The following is a 17,168-nucleotide window of genomic DNA, read 5'->3' on the forward strand; positions in this document are numbered from 1 at the left end:
ATGAGTGGGTTTTTGTTTACCAGCACGCATGTGCAACATCTGTTTGCCAGGAGGATTCCTTGGAACTGGAGTTAAAGATGGTTATTAGGAAATGGACCTGGGTCCTCTGCAAGAACCACAAGTGCTCTTAAACAGAGCGGTTCTCCAGATCAGGGGAAGGTTTGTGTCAATCCTTACAAGTGGAAATCAGGATAGCCTGGGAATCAGTCCCCTGTGTCCACTATGTGGGTACTGGGAGTCAAACTTGAGTCATTAATATTTATCTGCAGAGTCACTTGCTAGCCCTATCCTAGATGGTTTCAATTGCTAGCACCATAAAAATAATCTCGAACGGCAGACAGATCTGGATTCGAATACTGGCTGCTTCCACCTAGGTTTGAGCTGCAGGTTGTAGCGAGAATGTGAACAAAACATAGGAAGCCTAAATGTGCAAGCACACACAGTTGGTTAGCACTGTATTCTAAAAATCACTAAAATGGTCGTAGTGGATACGCCGAACTTTTTCTACCTCAATAGTAACAGAAGAGCTTGTTTCAGACATGCTATTCTGTGTTCAATAAATCGTAAAAGATTTTTGTTTTGAGACACGATCTCCCTGGCCCTGGAAGGTTTTAAGTTTCCTGTATAGCCAAGGATACCTTGAACTTCTGATTCCTGTCTGCTCAAATTACAGGCGTATTCCCATCAGACCAGGTTTGGGTAGTGCTGAGGACAAAAACCACGGCTTCCTGAATGCTAGGCAAGCATTTTTACCAGCAGAGTTGCATCGCTAGCTCATAACTGACTTTAAGCCCCAGAACATGGACCTTTAGGCTTCATTTAAATTAGAGAAAAGTAAATCAAGCTTTTCTTATCTAACACAGCACCCAAACCTAGGTCCCAAGGGTATTTTTACTCAAATAACATACATGAAATATGCATGCTCTGAATGGTGGACCAGGCTAGTCTCAGAGATCCACCTGCCTCTGCCTTCCCAGCGCTAGGATCAAAGGCGTGAGCCACAGATCTTCTGCTTTTTAACTTTAAAGTACACGGAGCAGCATACTGAGAGTCACAGGTTTGGTTTTTCCTCTACCACCCCACCACGGGCATGCGCAACAATGTGCGCATGCGTGTAGAAACAGCCACGCTCTTCTTTGAAGCAGGCCTTTCAATCAAACCCAGAGCTCATTGATCTTGCCAGTCTTTCCGGTCCTCGTCCTCTTGCTCTGAAGAATCGGGCCTCAGTCTCCCAAGGCTGGAATTACATACAACTGACAAGCACACCCAGCATTCCTCAGGATCTGAACTCCTGTCCTAACTCTTTCACAGGAAGAGCTTAGATCACTCTGCTACTTCCTGGCCCAGACGCTGGAGTTTGTTTTTAATGCTTCCCCAAACATCCAGGACTTTAGAATGCCAAGTCAGGATGTTTGCAGGGACATTACCTTCAGAATTGCTGAGTGATTGCAGCGATCCCACGCTCTTGAAGCTATTCTTATCCAGTGCTGTGAGTGGGATTAAGCTTCAAGAATGCTCACGGTTCAACTGCACTGTTGTCTGGAACATATTAATTACGGGGTGGAACACTGCATTTGAGCACATCTGCACCCCCAGTATCACACCCACACCTGTTTCTGCTGACTTTAATTGGTATCCAGTCTGTGTTGTGCGTAAAACCCTAAGTGGCATTTGAAACGAAGCCCTTTGGGCATTAAGTATCATTTGTAGAAAACAAATAAATAATTAAAATAAATAAATGAATAATTCCCTGTTCACTGTGGAGGCTCTTAGAGCATTTTTGTAATACCTAGTGAAAGGGGAGGGGAACTTCCTAGTAAATTCAGGGAAATGTAACGGACTCTGAGGACTGAGTGAGCACCATAGCCCAACATTCTATGATTTAAATATATGGCTTTTCTTATGAGATGAGATGGGAGGAAAACATGTAATTCGAGTCTCAAAATAGCCTATACCAAGCACCAGGCATTGTATGAGATGGAATCTCTATTTATTTATAAACTCAATTACTAAGGCATATTGCTTCAGCATCTTATATATGAAGTGTGACAATAAAGAAATGAGATGAGGCTTTTTGTTGTTTGGCTCATAAACTGGCACTGATGGAATTTTCAAAATAAGAGTTTCTAAACAATATTAAAGAACGGAGGATGAGTGGACCAAGTTTATAGTCAAGACCGTTGCCAAAGATAAGAATCCTCTTACTGTATGGCTCTGATTTCTGTACTGAAACCAGTCCTAGCCTTTGATCTGCATAGCTCACATATGCCAACATATGATAATAGATTCAAATGGTGAGGAACATATATACCCCCCCCTTTTTTTTTGTTTTGTTTTGTTTTGTAAATCCTGAGAGCCATAGTCCAGTGGCTCAATTGCTGGTATAGAATAGGAAAGTCCTTCAAATATAAATATGTTATCTGACTGCACTCGAGGTGGGGAGAATGCCATCCTTTGAGACTAGGATTAAACAATTGTGGGTGGAGAATGGGTTCAGAAGTGATTTATGCTCTCCCATGGAGATCAGTTCCCAGCACCTGTTTAGGGCTGTTATAACTGCATTCCCAGGGGACTTGAAATCTTCTTCCGGTCTAAGATGGTCTAAGATCTCATCCATCTTTATTTCTTCTTTCTCTCTCCTCCCTCCCTGCTCCTTCCCCCTTCTTCTTTCTCTTCATGACTTTTTCTTTCCCTTCATTGTTTTTATGGTACAGAGGGTAGGATGTGCAGGGCAACCATTTTACCTATGAGCTTTATCTCCAGCCCTACTTTTGCATTTAAAAAAGTCTTATTTGACAGTTTTCTGAAGTACATGTACACACACATACATACATACATATATATACACACACATACACTCATGTACATGCACACACATGCACACACACACATGCGCGCACACACACACACACACACACACACACTGTATTCAGCCCCCAATCCCTTCTCTCCCAAACTCTTTTATATTTTGTATTTTGAGACAGGGTTTTCCTAGGTTGTTCAGGGTATCCTTGAACACACTGTAGCCATGCTGGTCTTGAATTTTTGATCCTTCTTAGCTTCCTGAGACACTGGGATTGCAGGCCTGTATCTATTCTATAAATAGAAGTCTATTTCTATGCACCCCAGATAGAGAGGGCCAAACAGGCCAAACAAATGATCCTAAGTGTAAGTAGATGAACCGGCGAGTCTGTGGGGCTGACTTACTGGAGGAATACGGGTAGAGTCACAGGCGCATAGGCAGATACACCATCAAGGTGTCTCCCTGTGCAGAACTGTCAGCTGCTTACACATCATGGGAAGGAGCCCAGGCACCAGGTGTTGTGCTCTTTTACTTCTGGGAGGGAGTGTTAACGAGCCCAGTGTAGCCAGAGTCTCCGTGTGGGTAAATGGGGTTCTGCAACACAACTCTTATTAGACTCAGCTCGAAGAACTGTCCATCCCAAGCAAGCGCTGTGAGGTGAGCTGGTAAGCAGGCACCTGATGTCATTACTCTGGACACAGAGCTTCCAAACCAACCATTGTCACCGTCTCACCAGTGTGGCTATTAAGGATGTGAGCTGCCTTCGAAGCACCGCATGTATTCCTTTTAATAGGATGTCTTCCTCCTGCCCGCTCACACCTCACATCTCATTTATTCTTATTTCTTTCCCTCAGTATCTTCATTATTTCACTTCTCAGTTCTTCCACTGCCTCGCCTCTTCTGGTATGCTATATACCGTTCTTGGTTAGGGGAATAAAAAGCAAACATCGGTGTGCATACCTACACACACATACTTGAGTCAAGAGTGACAATGAGCTAACAATGGAAGTCTATCTGGACTGCTTGAAAGGACCCAGTCAGTATCATCCCTCATTAGTAGAAGTGAGAAACCACTTGGCGTCCACTAGGCTGTCTGGAACAGATAAATAAGCGAATAAGTAAATAAATGACCACAGGAGCACTGTTCAAGATGGGAGTGAGTGAGCTTTATATGTTGGGATTTGTTAATTGCTATATCCAGCTTGGAAGAATTTGGGGGTGAAGGAAGACCTCAGTATATAATTCAGCTCTGCCTCTCTTAGGTACTTGGGCATCCTTCTATAGAAGAAAAAGTTTAGACTGTATTCTGGAATGGATAGAGCAGTGTTATCCATGATACTCCAAGAGTCTAGTTTCTAAACATGGGTGAGTATCATTTGCTGAAAGAAAAAAAAAAAAGCAAGTATTTCTAGTGCTTTGTATAAACCTCCAAAATACCAAATTGCATTAAAGAAACCCAGTACAGAAAATCAAGTCCTTTCTCCTTCAATTTCTGTGAAGTGTCTAGAAAAAGCAAATTCACAAAGACAAGCAGATGCTGATTGCCTTGGGCTGGAGTTGGGAGTGGGAATGATTGCTCATGTTGAGATGGTTCCATTAATGGTGAAGTGTGGAGAGACTGGGTTGCAAAAGGGATCCCATAGTTCTGTAGATCCATTAACAACGTTACCTTGTATCTTTAAGATGAATGGACAAAATAAATTATCTTCATCAAACCTTAAAAATACTTCATTAGTCTCATTTCTGCATGAGAGTGATACATACTAGGACCAGTTCACCAGCTAGCTTCCATTGTAAAATTAGAGAAATTCTTTCATACAAAAATTCAGACCGCCTGGGATAAAACCAGATTATTAAAATGCCCAGGTCGATTCATAGCATTTTAGATGTTCTAGTTTTGTTCTCTAGGCATTTGTAGAAAAGACATATATCCTTGAGATATATCCTTCATGCAGTATACTTCAGAATATATATATATACATATATATGTATATATATATGTATATTAATAGGTGTGTCAAGAGTAGCTTGCTTTACATGTTTTCCCTCCAATGCAAACACTGCTTGTGACCTGTGTAGCCTGCATTGTTATGATAAACACTGGTCTTACAACCTTTGCTAACAGACTACACTGGATGGCAGTGGCCAATCTCATGTCTACACGCTACCTCTGGGCATACGTCACGCATGCACTAAGTAAACGGCTAACACAAATTTATTCTTATTATTTCTGGGCTCTGTGTGCATTAAGTTCTGCAACAAATTCCCACAAACATAACAACTTAAAGCTACTCCAGTTTGTTTTCCCTCGTTTCCAGAAGGTAAGCTGATACTAGGCCTCTGCTCCTTCTGAAAGTCTAGGCAAGCCGCCCCTCCCCCCCACCCAGTGCCTTCCAGATCCTGGTGACACCAGCACATTCTTCTTCTGCACGGCAACAGTCACTCCAGCCTCTGCCTCTATCTGTGTACTGACTTCTCTCTGCATCTGTCTTCCAAGGTTACAGGACAGTCCTGAGGAGCAGTATGTACCTCAGGTAATCCAGGACAGGAGTACTCTCTCATTCACAGGTCCTCAGATTCGCTGGAGGATGGATATTCAGCGAGCTGCCCCTTAATCCACTACACTGTATAAACAAAATCCATTTAAAAATATTTCAAAAGGCCTGAGAAGACGCATATCAAAAAGCAAATAATTGTTCTGGAGACGTGGCTCAGAGGTACGGCTTCTGCTTAGCCTTCGTTTGTTGGATCTCTGGCACGCAAATAAAAATAAATTAAGTTAAAAAAAGATAAAGCGGTGTTTCTGCCTTGCCGATTTATCTCTGACTGGGAAATGGCTTTCTTTTCGGAAACCTAAGCCTTTCCAACCTGAATTATGCCGGAAGGTTTCGTGATGGATTTGAGTATGGCCCATTGAGAAAATAGGAAGCAACCTTTTCCATGACTGAAATAAACAATTTACGGAGGTGTGAGGGGGTTCGCTTCCTCCTGTGCTGTCTGCCTTTCCCCATCTCTCTGTGACTGATGGCAGTTATTTTCCAGGACTCCTGTTTCTCTCCAGTGATGTTTTTCCAGAGGAGGTGTGTTTGCATAAACCTCAGGCTGGAGTAAAGTGCTGTAATGAACTGTGACAGTATGAAGTCGGCCCTTCTTTATCACAGCCTTCAGTACTGAAGTATCATCATCTCTGTCACGACACGGTGCATCATGGGGAAAAGACAGAAGGGGCCACACAGAGCTGGCTCAGAGCCTCTGCGGAGTATGGGAAAATAGAGTGGTTCTGCTGCTTCGATGCCTCGGAATAAACGACTAGAATAAAATAACGTGTTTGTGTGTGTGTTTAAAAAATGAGGGCAAATGGGAAAGATGTATAGCTTCTGAGACCTAAAAACTCAAACAGTCCTGTCGGAGCCCCACCAGCACCGGGGCACGCCCCTTGTCATTATCAACGTTGAGTGACACGCCAAGAAATCGGAGGACGATTAAAAGAAATGTTTTGACTTGCCAAGATCTGAGGCCACCTCATTCACCCCAACGAAACCCCTTTCCCACACTCTGCCAGTGCTCTGCACAGAAGGAAACCTTCAAACACACAATTTCTAAGCAAACCGAAGGACAGAGCGGGGGTGTCTGTATTCTTCCGCACGTGTGCGTGCGTCCTCGGTTTTCAAAGATGAGTGAGCGTGTTACAGCTCCCGGGTTTACGTGATTCCGGTGATGTGCCACTGAGTACTGAGGAGCAAGATCTATGTGAACCTAGGAATCAGCATCAACTTAAAACCTACAGTTGTGAGGGGTTGGGGATTTAGCTCAGTGGTAGAGCGCTTGCCTAGCAAGCGCAAGGCCCTGGGTTCGGTCCTCAGCTCCGGAAGAAAAAAAAAAAAAAAATAACAAAAACTACAGTTGTTGCTGGTTTTGTTTCTTAAAAAAAAAAAAAAAGGATTTTAAAATCAAGGCTTATTGGTGCTTTATCAAGCTATGCTATTTAAGTTTTTAAACTTTACAGGATGGATAGCATTTGTGAAGCTGAGCTTCAACCTTAGCACTGAGGAAAAAAAATAACGAAAACATGTCAATGTTTTCTTGGGACTATTAACATGTTACACTGGGCTGTTAACAAATATCGGGGAGAAATAGGACTACAAAGGAGGTATTAGAATTAAGAAAATATTAAGGAAAAAAACCTGATATATGCAAGAGGCATTCCATATGAATTAGTGCTATTTTTTTTCTTTTTTCTTTTTTTCTGGAGCTGAGGACCGAACCCAGGGCCTTGCGCTTGCTAGGCAAGCGCTCTACCACTGAGCTAAATCCCCAACCCCTATTGCTACTTTTAAAAGTAAAAAATTTCCTTTTTTATTTATAATTCACACTCAAAGTATAAAGAACTTAGTTCATCACCAACAAATGGCACAGGAGACATATTATTTTAGTAGAAAAGCAAAATGAATGGGTCTAAGGGCTTTGGAACATGAAAGCCTACAGAAACATCGCCTTGAAAATCCTCCTCACTCATTTTAGAATCCTTCGCTTGTCCATGTGTGGCCTAGACTGTGAATTTCTATATCAGGAGAAAGGAAGTCCCACAGATTGAATCTGGCCTGCTGCTCATTTTTATAAATAACATTTTATTGGGATGCCAAAAAAGTAGAAGTGTAAACTCCCAGGACAGTGGGAGGCCTTACTAACATTACTGCCTCAGAGCTCTAAACTGTCACCTCTGACCTCTGCATCTCAGGGGACCACCCAGGCCCCTACATGGAGCACCACTTTGGCTGAGTCTTGAGGAAGACTGGGCAAACTTCTTGAGGAAGTTGAGGGGCCTGGTTGTCACTAGGGACCCCTCTGAAGATTGTACCCAGTAGTTCCAGCTGTGTTTTCTGATTCCTATTTATGGCCATGTCCACAAGCCCCCACTGATGGACTTGGTGGCTCGCTTTGTCTTCTCACAATGGACTGTGATTCTCTGGAACTGTGATCCAAAATAAATCCTTTCCTTTCTTACCCTGTTTCCATCAGGTTTTTTGTCACAGGGAGAAGAACTAGTTGCCATATAGATTCTCATATGTTTGCCAGATAAATGGATGTAGAAGTTAGAGAAAGAAAGGATGCTGTCACAGACCAACTTTGAATATATTTCCTTTCTTCTAGTTGACTTCTGCTTCTTCCCTTCCAGCCACTGACACTCCATGATGGTTTGTATATGCTTGGCCCAGGGAGTGGCACTATTAAAGTGTAGCTTTGTTGGAGTAGGTGTGTCACTGTGGGTGTGGGCTTTAAGACCCTCAATCCTAGCAGCCTTCAGATGAACACACAGAACTCTCAGCTCCTCCTGCACCATGCCTGCCTGGAGGCTGCCATGCTCCCACCTTGATGATACTGGACTGAACCTCTGAACCTGTAAGCCATAGCAATTAAATGTCCTTTATAAGAGTTGCCTTGGTCATGGTGTCTGTTCACAGCAGTTAGACCCTAACTAAGACGCCCCTTCATTTCCCTTCCCAGGAACATGCCTCTGCTACAGATGCGCCTCCTTGAGGGTTCTAGGTGACCGTGACAGGATCCTCAGTATTCAGGAAGAGCCACAATGATGGGGATTGGAAGGTTATTTTCTAATAGTGTCTAGTATCTAAAGTAACAATCTTAGTAAGTGACCTACGCCTCAGTCTGAGTCCTCCAGAGAAGCAGAATCCACACAGTCTCCGCACACGCACAGAAGTGTCTGTATTATAAGAATTTTAGTCATGAGGAGACTCTTGACTGTCAATGCTCCAGTTTACCTCTGACGAAGGGAGAGTAGATAAATTCAACATCTGCTACCTGGGGAATTCCTTCTTTTGTTCTATTCAGACTCTTTAACTGCCTGGGCAAGGGCCATTCATGAGAGCAAGAACAATCTGCTTTACTGAGCGCTCGCTGATTTAAATATGCAGCTCACACCCAAATGCCCTCAACAAGCAACATTTAGAATATCGGGAAAAAACTCTGGTACACTCGGTCCAGTCAAGGCGATGCCCAAAAGAGATTTCACACTTGGATCTGGATACAAAGTGTCTTCCAAAAGGCTCCTGTAGGTTTGGTCCCTAGAGAGTGATGCTACTTCTGAAAGGTGATTGGACAATGACGTGGGCCATGGAGATCATGTATCTCATCCTCTGACCTCTTCCTCTTCCTCCATCTGCTTCCCATATCCCATGAGGTGAGCATCTGTTCTGCTGTGCTTCTACCAATGTTCTGCCTCATTACATGCACAGGACCCAATGACGCCAAGGAAGCATGGGCTCGGATCTCTGAACCTGCAACCTCAGGTCAGTCCTTCCTGTTTTTAATTGCTTTACATAGGGCAGTGAGATGGCTCATCGAGTAAAGGTTCTCAAGGCCAAACCCGACCACCGGAGCACAATCCCTGGGGCCCACGTGGTGGAAGGAAAGAACATAGGCTTATCCTCTGAGTTCCATATATACACTGGCATGTGTGAATGTAATGTGCGCACATGTGTGCACACATGCACAAATGTGTAAATAAATAAAAATATAGTAAAATCTTAAAATTAAAGTTATCGGACATACTTAGTACTGGGTCTCATCACAGCAATGTCTGAGAGTAAATGTCGTATAATTCTCATGCTTTGAATCTTTGAGAACAAGAGGCGTTTCACTATTCAGCCCCTTCAGGTGACGATTTAAATGGCTTCTGTGAGTTACAGTTCAGACTCTGTATTCTTGCCTGAGACTGACAGTAGGAGCTGGGGGTGTAGCTGAATTGACAGAGGCCCTGCTCCCCAGCACAACATAAACCTGACATGGTGTGTGGGCTGCAATCCCAACCCTCCTAAACTAGAAGTAGGAGAATCAGAAACGCAAGGCCATCCTTGGCTACACGGTGACTCTGAGGCCTGCCTGGGCTACGTGAGAAAAAGAGCAACAAAAAGAAAACCAAAATCCTCTGGCGTCATACATTATTATGTCACTAAGTCTAGATCAACCCTCCCTCATCTTGCATGAGCACGAACGGGTGTTCAGGATGCTATTATACAGCCCTGAGTATCTGTTACAGATCCTTGGGCTCCAACTCCTGCTTTTAAAGCCAAGAGGTAAACAGGGAAAGAGAGAGTTAACTCTCACTAGTGGGAACCAGCCCTGTACTCCCCAGCTGTGAACAATCAGGCTTGTCAGATTCCCTCCAGGAAACGCCTGCCGCTTTATTGGGATGAATGGGAAACAGGATTTTGACTTTCTGATAGGCTATAAATCCACCACCAAGACTGCCGAGGACCGGCTGGGCTTACCTACACAAGCTGCATCTTTAATTACGGACCCCACAAGATGTAGAGCTCAGGAATGCCCCACTGTGTTCTAAGCAGAGCGGGGAGGCCCACAGGATAATGACCAAGGGTTCCATCTTTTAAAAGCACAGAGAAAGGCAAGAGCAGCCATGCAGGGAGAGGCCCTGGGCACCCTGGTGTATCAACCTGCAGGTAGCAGTGTGCCCAGAAAGGGCCTGAGTACCCTGGTGTGTTGGTTTGGAAATAATTTGCTTATGCATAGTTCTTCCTCATGGTGAGTCTCGATTTTGTAGCTTTCTCTGAATTTTAGGTCTAATTTTACATTTATCTTTGGTATAAAAATGAATAATGCAGCCAGGCATAATGGTGTGCACTTTTAATCCCAGCACTTAGGAGGCAGGGACCGGCCGATCTCTGTGAGTTTGAGGCCAGCCTGGTTGACACAAGGATACATAATGAGACTTTAATTGGTTAATTTTGAGAAAGGGGGGGGATGAAGAAATCCAGTTCTGAGAAAATTATGTTTTGACACCTCTTTCTTTTTTATAATCTAGGTGTGTGTGTGTGTGTGTGTGTGTGTGTGTGTGTAAGGTATGTATGTATGTGTATGTATGCATGTGTATATGAATGGATGTATATATGTAAAATATATTTGTATGTGTATGTATGTATGGTATGTATGTATGTGTGCATGTAAGGTATGCGTTATGTGTGTGTATGTATATATAGTATGTATGTATGTGTGTATGTAAGGTATGTATTATGTGTGTGTATGTATGTACATAAGATATGTATATATGTAAGAATGAATAAATGAATGAATGAATGAGGGGGCATATGTGTATCATGGTACATGTGTGTGATAGTCAGAAGGCAACTTAGGGAAGTAAGTTCTTTCTTTATATCATGTGGGATCAAACTTGGGTCTTCAGGCTTGGCACAAGTGCTTTTGCTGGTTGGGCCTGCCTGAATTTTGGTCCACCTTATGGGAAGAAAAATATTAAATTACAAAAAGGAATATGGACGGAGACATAGCCCTGCGGGTAAAGTTCTGACTGGGCATGGTGATGCATGCAGGCGATTCTGGCAGAGGGAAGGCAGAGACAAGATTCCCATGACTCATTGGCCAGCCAGTTTAGCCAATTGCCAACCCTTAGGTTCCAAATGGGAAACCCATCTCAAAAACTAAGGAGTACAGCTCTGGAGGAGCAACAACCAGGGTTGACCCAGTCTGGTTCCCAGGCACACACACACACAAGGTAAGATACGACATAATAAAATAAAAAGTACCACATAGGCAGAACCATGGTCTACAACTGTGTTCCATGTCCTTTGTGAGAGCTAGAGATTGCATTGAAACAAAAGTTGAAATAAGATGGAGACAAAAGTTTCAGAACTATATATGCAAAATGTTTTTTTTTTAAACTGGTCAAAAAATCTTCTCTGGCTAATAAAATGCTTTCATAGCACATGCAGTGAAAAAAGTTTTAATTGGCAAAATATCAGCCCAAACTATTTCCAGCTGTCCACCAGGTGGTATAGAGCCCCCTCCTACAAGAAACCCACATTTCTATTCTGTGGTGCTCTTAACTGTGTTTGACAGCATTTTACTTGGTCTCTTAAAATTCAGCTGGCTCCTTAACCCCCTTGTCAAACAAGGACTGTGAAGAAGATTATGCATGTTGGAAGAAAACCTGACGTTTTTTGTAGTTGTAGATTTTCATAAGAACATAGCTTATAGATAGGCTACAGAGATGTGGCTCAGTGGTTAAAAGCATTGGCCACTCTTGCAAGAGAACCTGGGTTTAGTTCCCAGCACCCACATCAGACAGCTTACAATCACAGGTAACTCCTGTTCCTCAGGGAATCCAGTGGCCCTGTTCTGGTACAGTGATTCACGTGTATACCAGGCTCAGACACGTGAATCATACATGTGCTCACACACCTAAAGAAAATCTCTAAAAACAAAGACCATGGCCTATTAATTCCGTGCCTCTTACTGTGGGCCATTCCAAGAAGTCCTCAAAAAGTGTTCAGTGCATTAGACTGAGCCTTTAATCTGCCATTAGACAAAACCAAGTGCCTACAGAGATACCCAAATAATCATGGAACATTTCTGAGCCTGCCTCTCCCTCTGCTTTAAAACAGGAATAAGCCCTGGATTCAAGCCCCAGCACTGCATAAACCAGGAGTCACAGTTGCTGTCTGTAATCCCTGCACTTAGGATATAAAGCAAGAGGATTAGGAGCATGGAGTTCAGGGCCAGTCTGAGATACAGCCTTCCAAAAAGAATGAATGAATGAATGAATGAATGAATGAATGAATGAATGAATTTAATTAAATAAGCAAACAACATTGCAACCTTCTTTCACTATATGTGTGGTCAGGGCTGGAGAGATGGCTCAGTAGTTCAGGGCACTTGCTGCTCCTGCAAAGGACCCACATTTGTTTCCCAGCCCCAACATGGAAGTGTATGTCCTCTATGTCTCCAGTTCAGAGGACTTGACATCCTCTTCTGGCCTCCACTGGTACTGCATTCGGATGGTGCATGTAGGCACACGGAGACACAGAAGACAATAGTAAGTAAATTTTATTTAAAAAAAAAACACAAATAAACCTGTTAGGCCAAAATATATGACATAGTAAACCTGACTCCTGGCACACAGTATCCTACAAAAGTGTTGCACCATAGCGCGGTATTACACTCTGCATCGTTGGGAAGAGAAAGAGGTAAACCGTGTGAGTGCAGGAAGGCCCGGACACCTCACTAGTTGGGGGGTTTTGAAAGTAATTTTAAGTAAACGTCTCTATTCACAGGTGCATCTCAGATGGAGGATATCTATGTGGAAAGGCCCAGCTCGCCAAAATGAGCTCATTCATAAGGTTTCATTTTGGTAGTAAAATAAATGAATGAATGAATGAATGAATGAATGAATGCACATGCCTGGAACTCAGTCACTCAGGAGGTTGAAGACTGAGGCAGGACAGCAAGACAAACAGGCCAGCAACAATAAGGACAACAACACATGAAAGAAAGAAAGAAGAGGGGTGGGCCCTGTGCATGTTTACCATTAAACCTGCCACTTTGATTATACCCTCCAAGAGCTTTCCCCTCTTCTTGCTGTATGGGTTACAATTCTCCCCATTCTCCAAAGTTGGCTGGCACCGCTGCTGCCCAGTCCTGATCAGACTGGTCAAAAGACTGCTAGGCCTACCTTGGCAACAGCCTGAGAGTCTTCCTAAGATATATCTCCTTTCCACTGTCCCTCATAGAGGCCAGACATACTAAAAGTCTTAAAGTGCCTTTCATCCCTTTGGGTTATTTTTATTTTACCCTAAAAACTATCCTACAATAATTCTCATCTTGTATGATTCTTGAATGAGTCAAATGAACGTAAAAACTTTGAAAGAAAATATATTATTAAACTATGAACTACTTGTCAGCCAACTGAAGTTAACCTCCATGGTCAACATGGAAATCTCTCTGTGGGTTATATGGAGTATGAGGTAGCTGGCCTTAACAGGGGAACTATTCAATTAAATTCATCATGGCCATAAGTTCAGGACAAGGATATGCTTAAAGGCACTTAAGGCATTTAAACAAATGTATTACAAAGTAGATGTCCATCTCTAACTTTTTAAATTGTTTTTCTACTAATGTAACTGTAGGTGGTATTTGAGAAAATAACCTGAGGGCAAGGGAGATCAACTACTTACCAAAGTGCTTGTTATGCAAGCATGAGGACCTGCATTTGATCCCCAGGCATAGTGGCATGGACCTGTAAGCCCAGCACTAAGGAAGCAAAGATATATCCATCCCTAGAAACAGCCAGCCCATCTCACAGGCAATCTTTAGGCCAACTAGAGGCCCTGTCTAAAAAAAAAAAAATGGTAGCTTTTCTGAATAACAACACCCAAAACTGTCCTCTGGCCTCCACATGGAAGAACACATGTGTACATATGCAATTACACACACACACACACACACACACACACACACACACACACACACACACACACGAGAGAGAGAGAGAGAGAGAGAGAGAGAGAGGAAAGAGAAAATGTTGAGACAACCATTACATACTCTCATCCCTTCTGACAGCATATATCATACTATGAAACACACATTACATCTTATTCCTGAAAGAGTTAGACATGTCAGGAACTCACCCTTAGCTCTATGCTGATTAATAACCTTTTAAAATTCCTGCCTTTCTGAGATATCTCTTGGGGGTTTTTTTGTTTGTTTGTTTGGGGCTTGTTTGCTTGCTTGTTTGTTGAGATAGAGTCTTGCCGTGTAGCCCTCCCTGGCTGGCCTCGAACTTACTATGTAGCCAAGGTGGTCTCAATCTTACAGCCATGTTTCTGCCTCAGGTACTAAAGTGATGGGCAGGCCCCACCTATCCAGCCAGTTCCATTCTCTTTCTAATGTGAATAGCACTTATGTAATTTGCTAGTCAATGAATCACCTAAGACTTCCCTTTGATTTGTGTGTGTGTGTGTGTGTGTGTGTGTGTGTGTGTGTGTGTGTGTGTGTGTATTTGAATACCTGAGGGGAGTAGTGTCTAGAAAACAGGAATACATCATTCCCTGAACAATTTGCATTAATTATCTATTTGTCCATAACAGATTACTTTAACACCTATCTGCTCAGACAAAGAATGATGAGTCTTTGCTCATTTATTTGCATAGGCCAAAGCCAGTCCTCTCCTGCGGTTGGCCTTGGGCCTCAGCTCTGTGCTGGCTCATCACTGGAGGCCTCCCTCATTCTCTGTAACACAGGTCTCTGGAATCTCTCAGGGCAAGCAAGAGGGTAACCAGTTGGAACTTTTATGACTTTTCTCAGAGATAGCATACCGCCATGTCTTTTACACAAGCCTCCATCCCACAGTCTAGGGAGTGATTACGCTGGAGCACAAACACCAGGAAGCAGCAGCCATAGGCTCTAGCTACCTACCCCCAACCCCGTTCTGTGGACCGCTGCTTAAGACACTTTACTTATGTTCTAAAGACCGGTTCATTAAAATAAGACAAAGAAAAGAAAAGCAACAGCTAAGGACTGTGGCCCTCCATGCCCCCCTTTTCTTTCTTTCTTTTAAATTAAAAAGTAATAAAACTAAACAAATGACCACTCTGGAAATACACAAAAAAGGGGAAATTAAATAGAAAATCAGCCTTCTCAAAGCAGGAGTCACAGGAGGCGTGCAGAAAAACGGGGCTTTGTTCATAGTATCGACCTAGAAAATCATCTTTCAAAGAGGACAAATTTTCTTTTAATTGATAAAGCTCTGCAAAAGCTTGGGGTTGTCATTATCATGGCAAGAGTAAGGAAAACAACAATGTATTCCACCACTGGTCCCCATGATTGATTTAAAGCTTCTTAAAGCAATTTGCTGTTGGTGGAATCTAATTCAGTCAGCAGAGCGCTGTAGGCTTGGCTCCTTATTGATTTAGAATAATCTTATGAAAGAATTTTATGGTTTTCAAAGATAGCACTAGTCTGAATGCGTATGAGTCTTCCCAATGTCAAGTTCCTTTGTGGGCCAATGGCAACCACATGTGGCAGTAAGATTATAGACACGTGTCTGCTGAGAAGAATTCTGGAAAGTATCTAGTTGGAGCCCTTCATTGCTTAACTCTCCTGGCAGTAGCCCCTAATGGTTACTCTCTTGTTCAATTCCTCTTCAGGCTCAATAATTCATAAATCTGAATGAAACAGTTCTCAGTTTATTAAAAACATATCATGCCAAACCCAGGCATGATATGTTTTATTTATTATCTTAAACAAAAAGACTCATTTTTAAACAGTGCACTTGGATGGAGAAATAAATGAATGAATGACAGGGCTGTGTGGAAAGGAGAGAGTGCCAGGGTCGGGGTCAGATGATGTCATTACACAAGGGGATGGCCTACCACATTCCCTCTACACCCACAGTTCACAGGCAGGGAATAATGAGGCAGAAGGAAAGTGTCAGTAGTCGCTGGAATGGAGGACTTAAGCAAACCCCAGGAGATTTCAGAGAAGAGCTCAAATCTAACACACCATGATTTACCTTGACAGTTTTGCTTTTGTTTTTCTTTTAACATTGAAATTTAAGAATGTCCAACTTCACAGGGGAAAGGCAGAAGTGAAGGAAAATTAACTGGAGTCCAAGCTACATGCTGCTCGAAGGTCAGTTAAGTACAGAGAAGAAAGTGGGCAAGGAGGGGGCAAGTTTATTCACAGCCCAGGTACCCTGGGCAGACGAGGGACTGTAGTTCAAAGCAGTAGGTGTGAGGGCTCAATAGCACAACAGGGTTTCACGGAGAAGGAGGAAGGGAGAGGGGCAGGAAGGCTTGCTCATGTAGGGCAGAAGTCTCCTCTCTCTGGCTGGCACATCACAACAGAGCCAACCTCCTGTTACTCCCTCTTACCTATAAAAGAAACTAAAGGCCAAGAAGTGGTATAACAGAAGATATTCTAGGTTCCGTCCCTCTAAAGCAGGGTCTCAAAAGGGTCTCTTCGAATGCCGAATGCCAGGCAAGAGAGAGGTCATATAAGAAGGTTCAAGAACCCATGGGTAACTTTGCAGAACCACAAATTATAGGTAAAGATCAGCCCCTAAGGGCTTGGAGGCCCTTTTGCAGACTTTGAAGAACTTTTCTAACAACACAGTCTCTGCTATTCAAGGGTAGATCAGCAGCTATGACCAGGTTGCATGAACAGAGCCCCGCCCACGAGGAAAGAGTGACAGCTCTACCTACTCTTAGAGCAACCAAAATAAGACTGACAGCTGCTTTGTACAAAGAAAAGCTAATCAATCTGAAGATGTTTATCCTGGAAAAGAAACTATTTAGTAAAATGCAGCCTGCTGGTAGAAGAAAGGTGTTCCTCACCCCAAGCTCAGGAACCAGTCAACAGTCCTGACAGGCTGCTGAGGGGAGGCTGAGCTCTGTCACTCCCCGACCTCCTCAAACCCCAAGGGTCTAGGGCGTGTCCTCTGAGCAAACTCAAATGGGGTGTATTTTTTTCCCTAGTCGTCTATTGCTAGTATTCTTAGACTAGCATATGTTACCCCAAAATATACCTCCTAGGATAA

General features: G+C 43.1%; 1 long non-coding RNA gene across 1 annotated transcript in view; it reads right to left on the minus strand.

Moving 5' to 3' along the window:
• Positions 1-15,800: 15,800 nt before the first annotated feature.
• LOC116903108 overlaps positions 15,801-17,168 on the minus strand; it is a 35,245-nt gene continuing 33,877 nt past the window's right edge. Inside the window, exon 2 of the long non-coding RNA XR_004388250.1 lies at positions 15,801-16,503. This is a non-coding gene — a long non-coding RNA (uncharacterized LOC116903108). The remainder of the gene's footprint in view (positions 16,504-17,168) is intronic.

The sequence above is a fragment of the Rattus rattus genome, chromosome 6 (genome assembly GCF_011064425.1).
Source record: "Rattus rattus isolate New Zealand chromosome 6, Rrattus_CSIRO_v1, whole genome shotgun sequence".
Taxonomy (NCBI): Eukaryota; Metazoa; Chordata; class Mammalia; order Rodentia; family Muridae; genus Rattus; species Rattus rattus.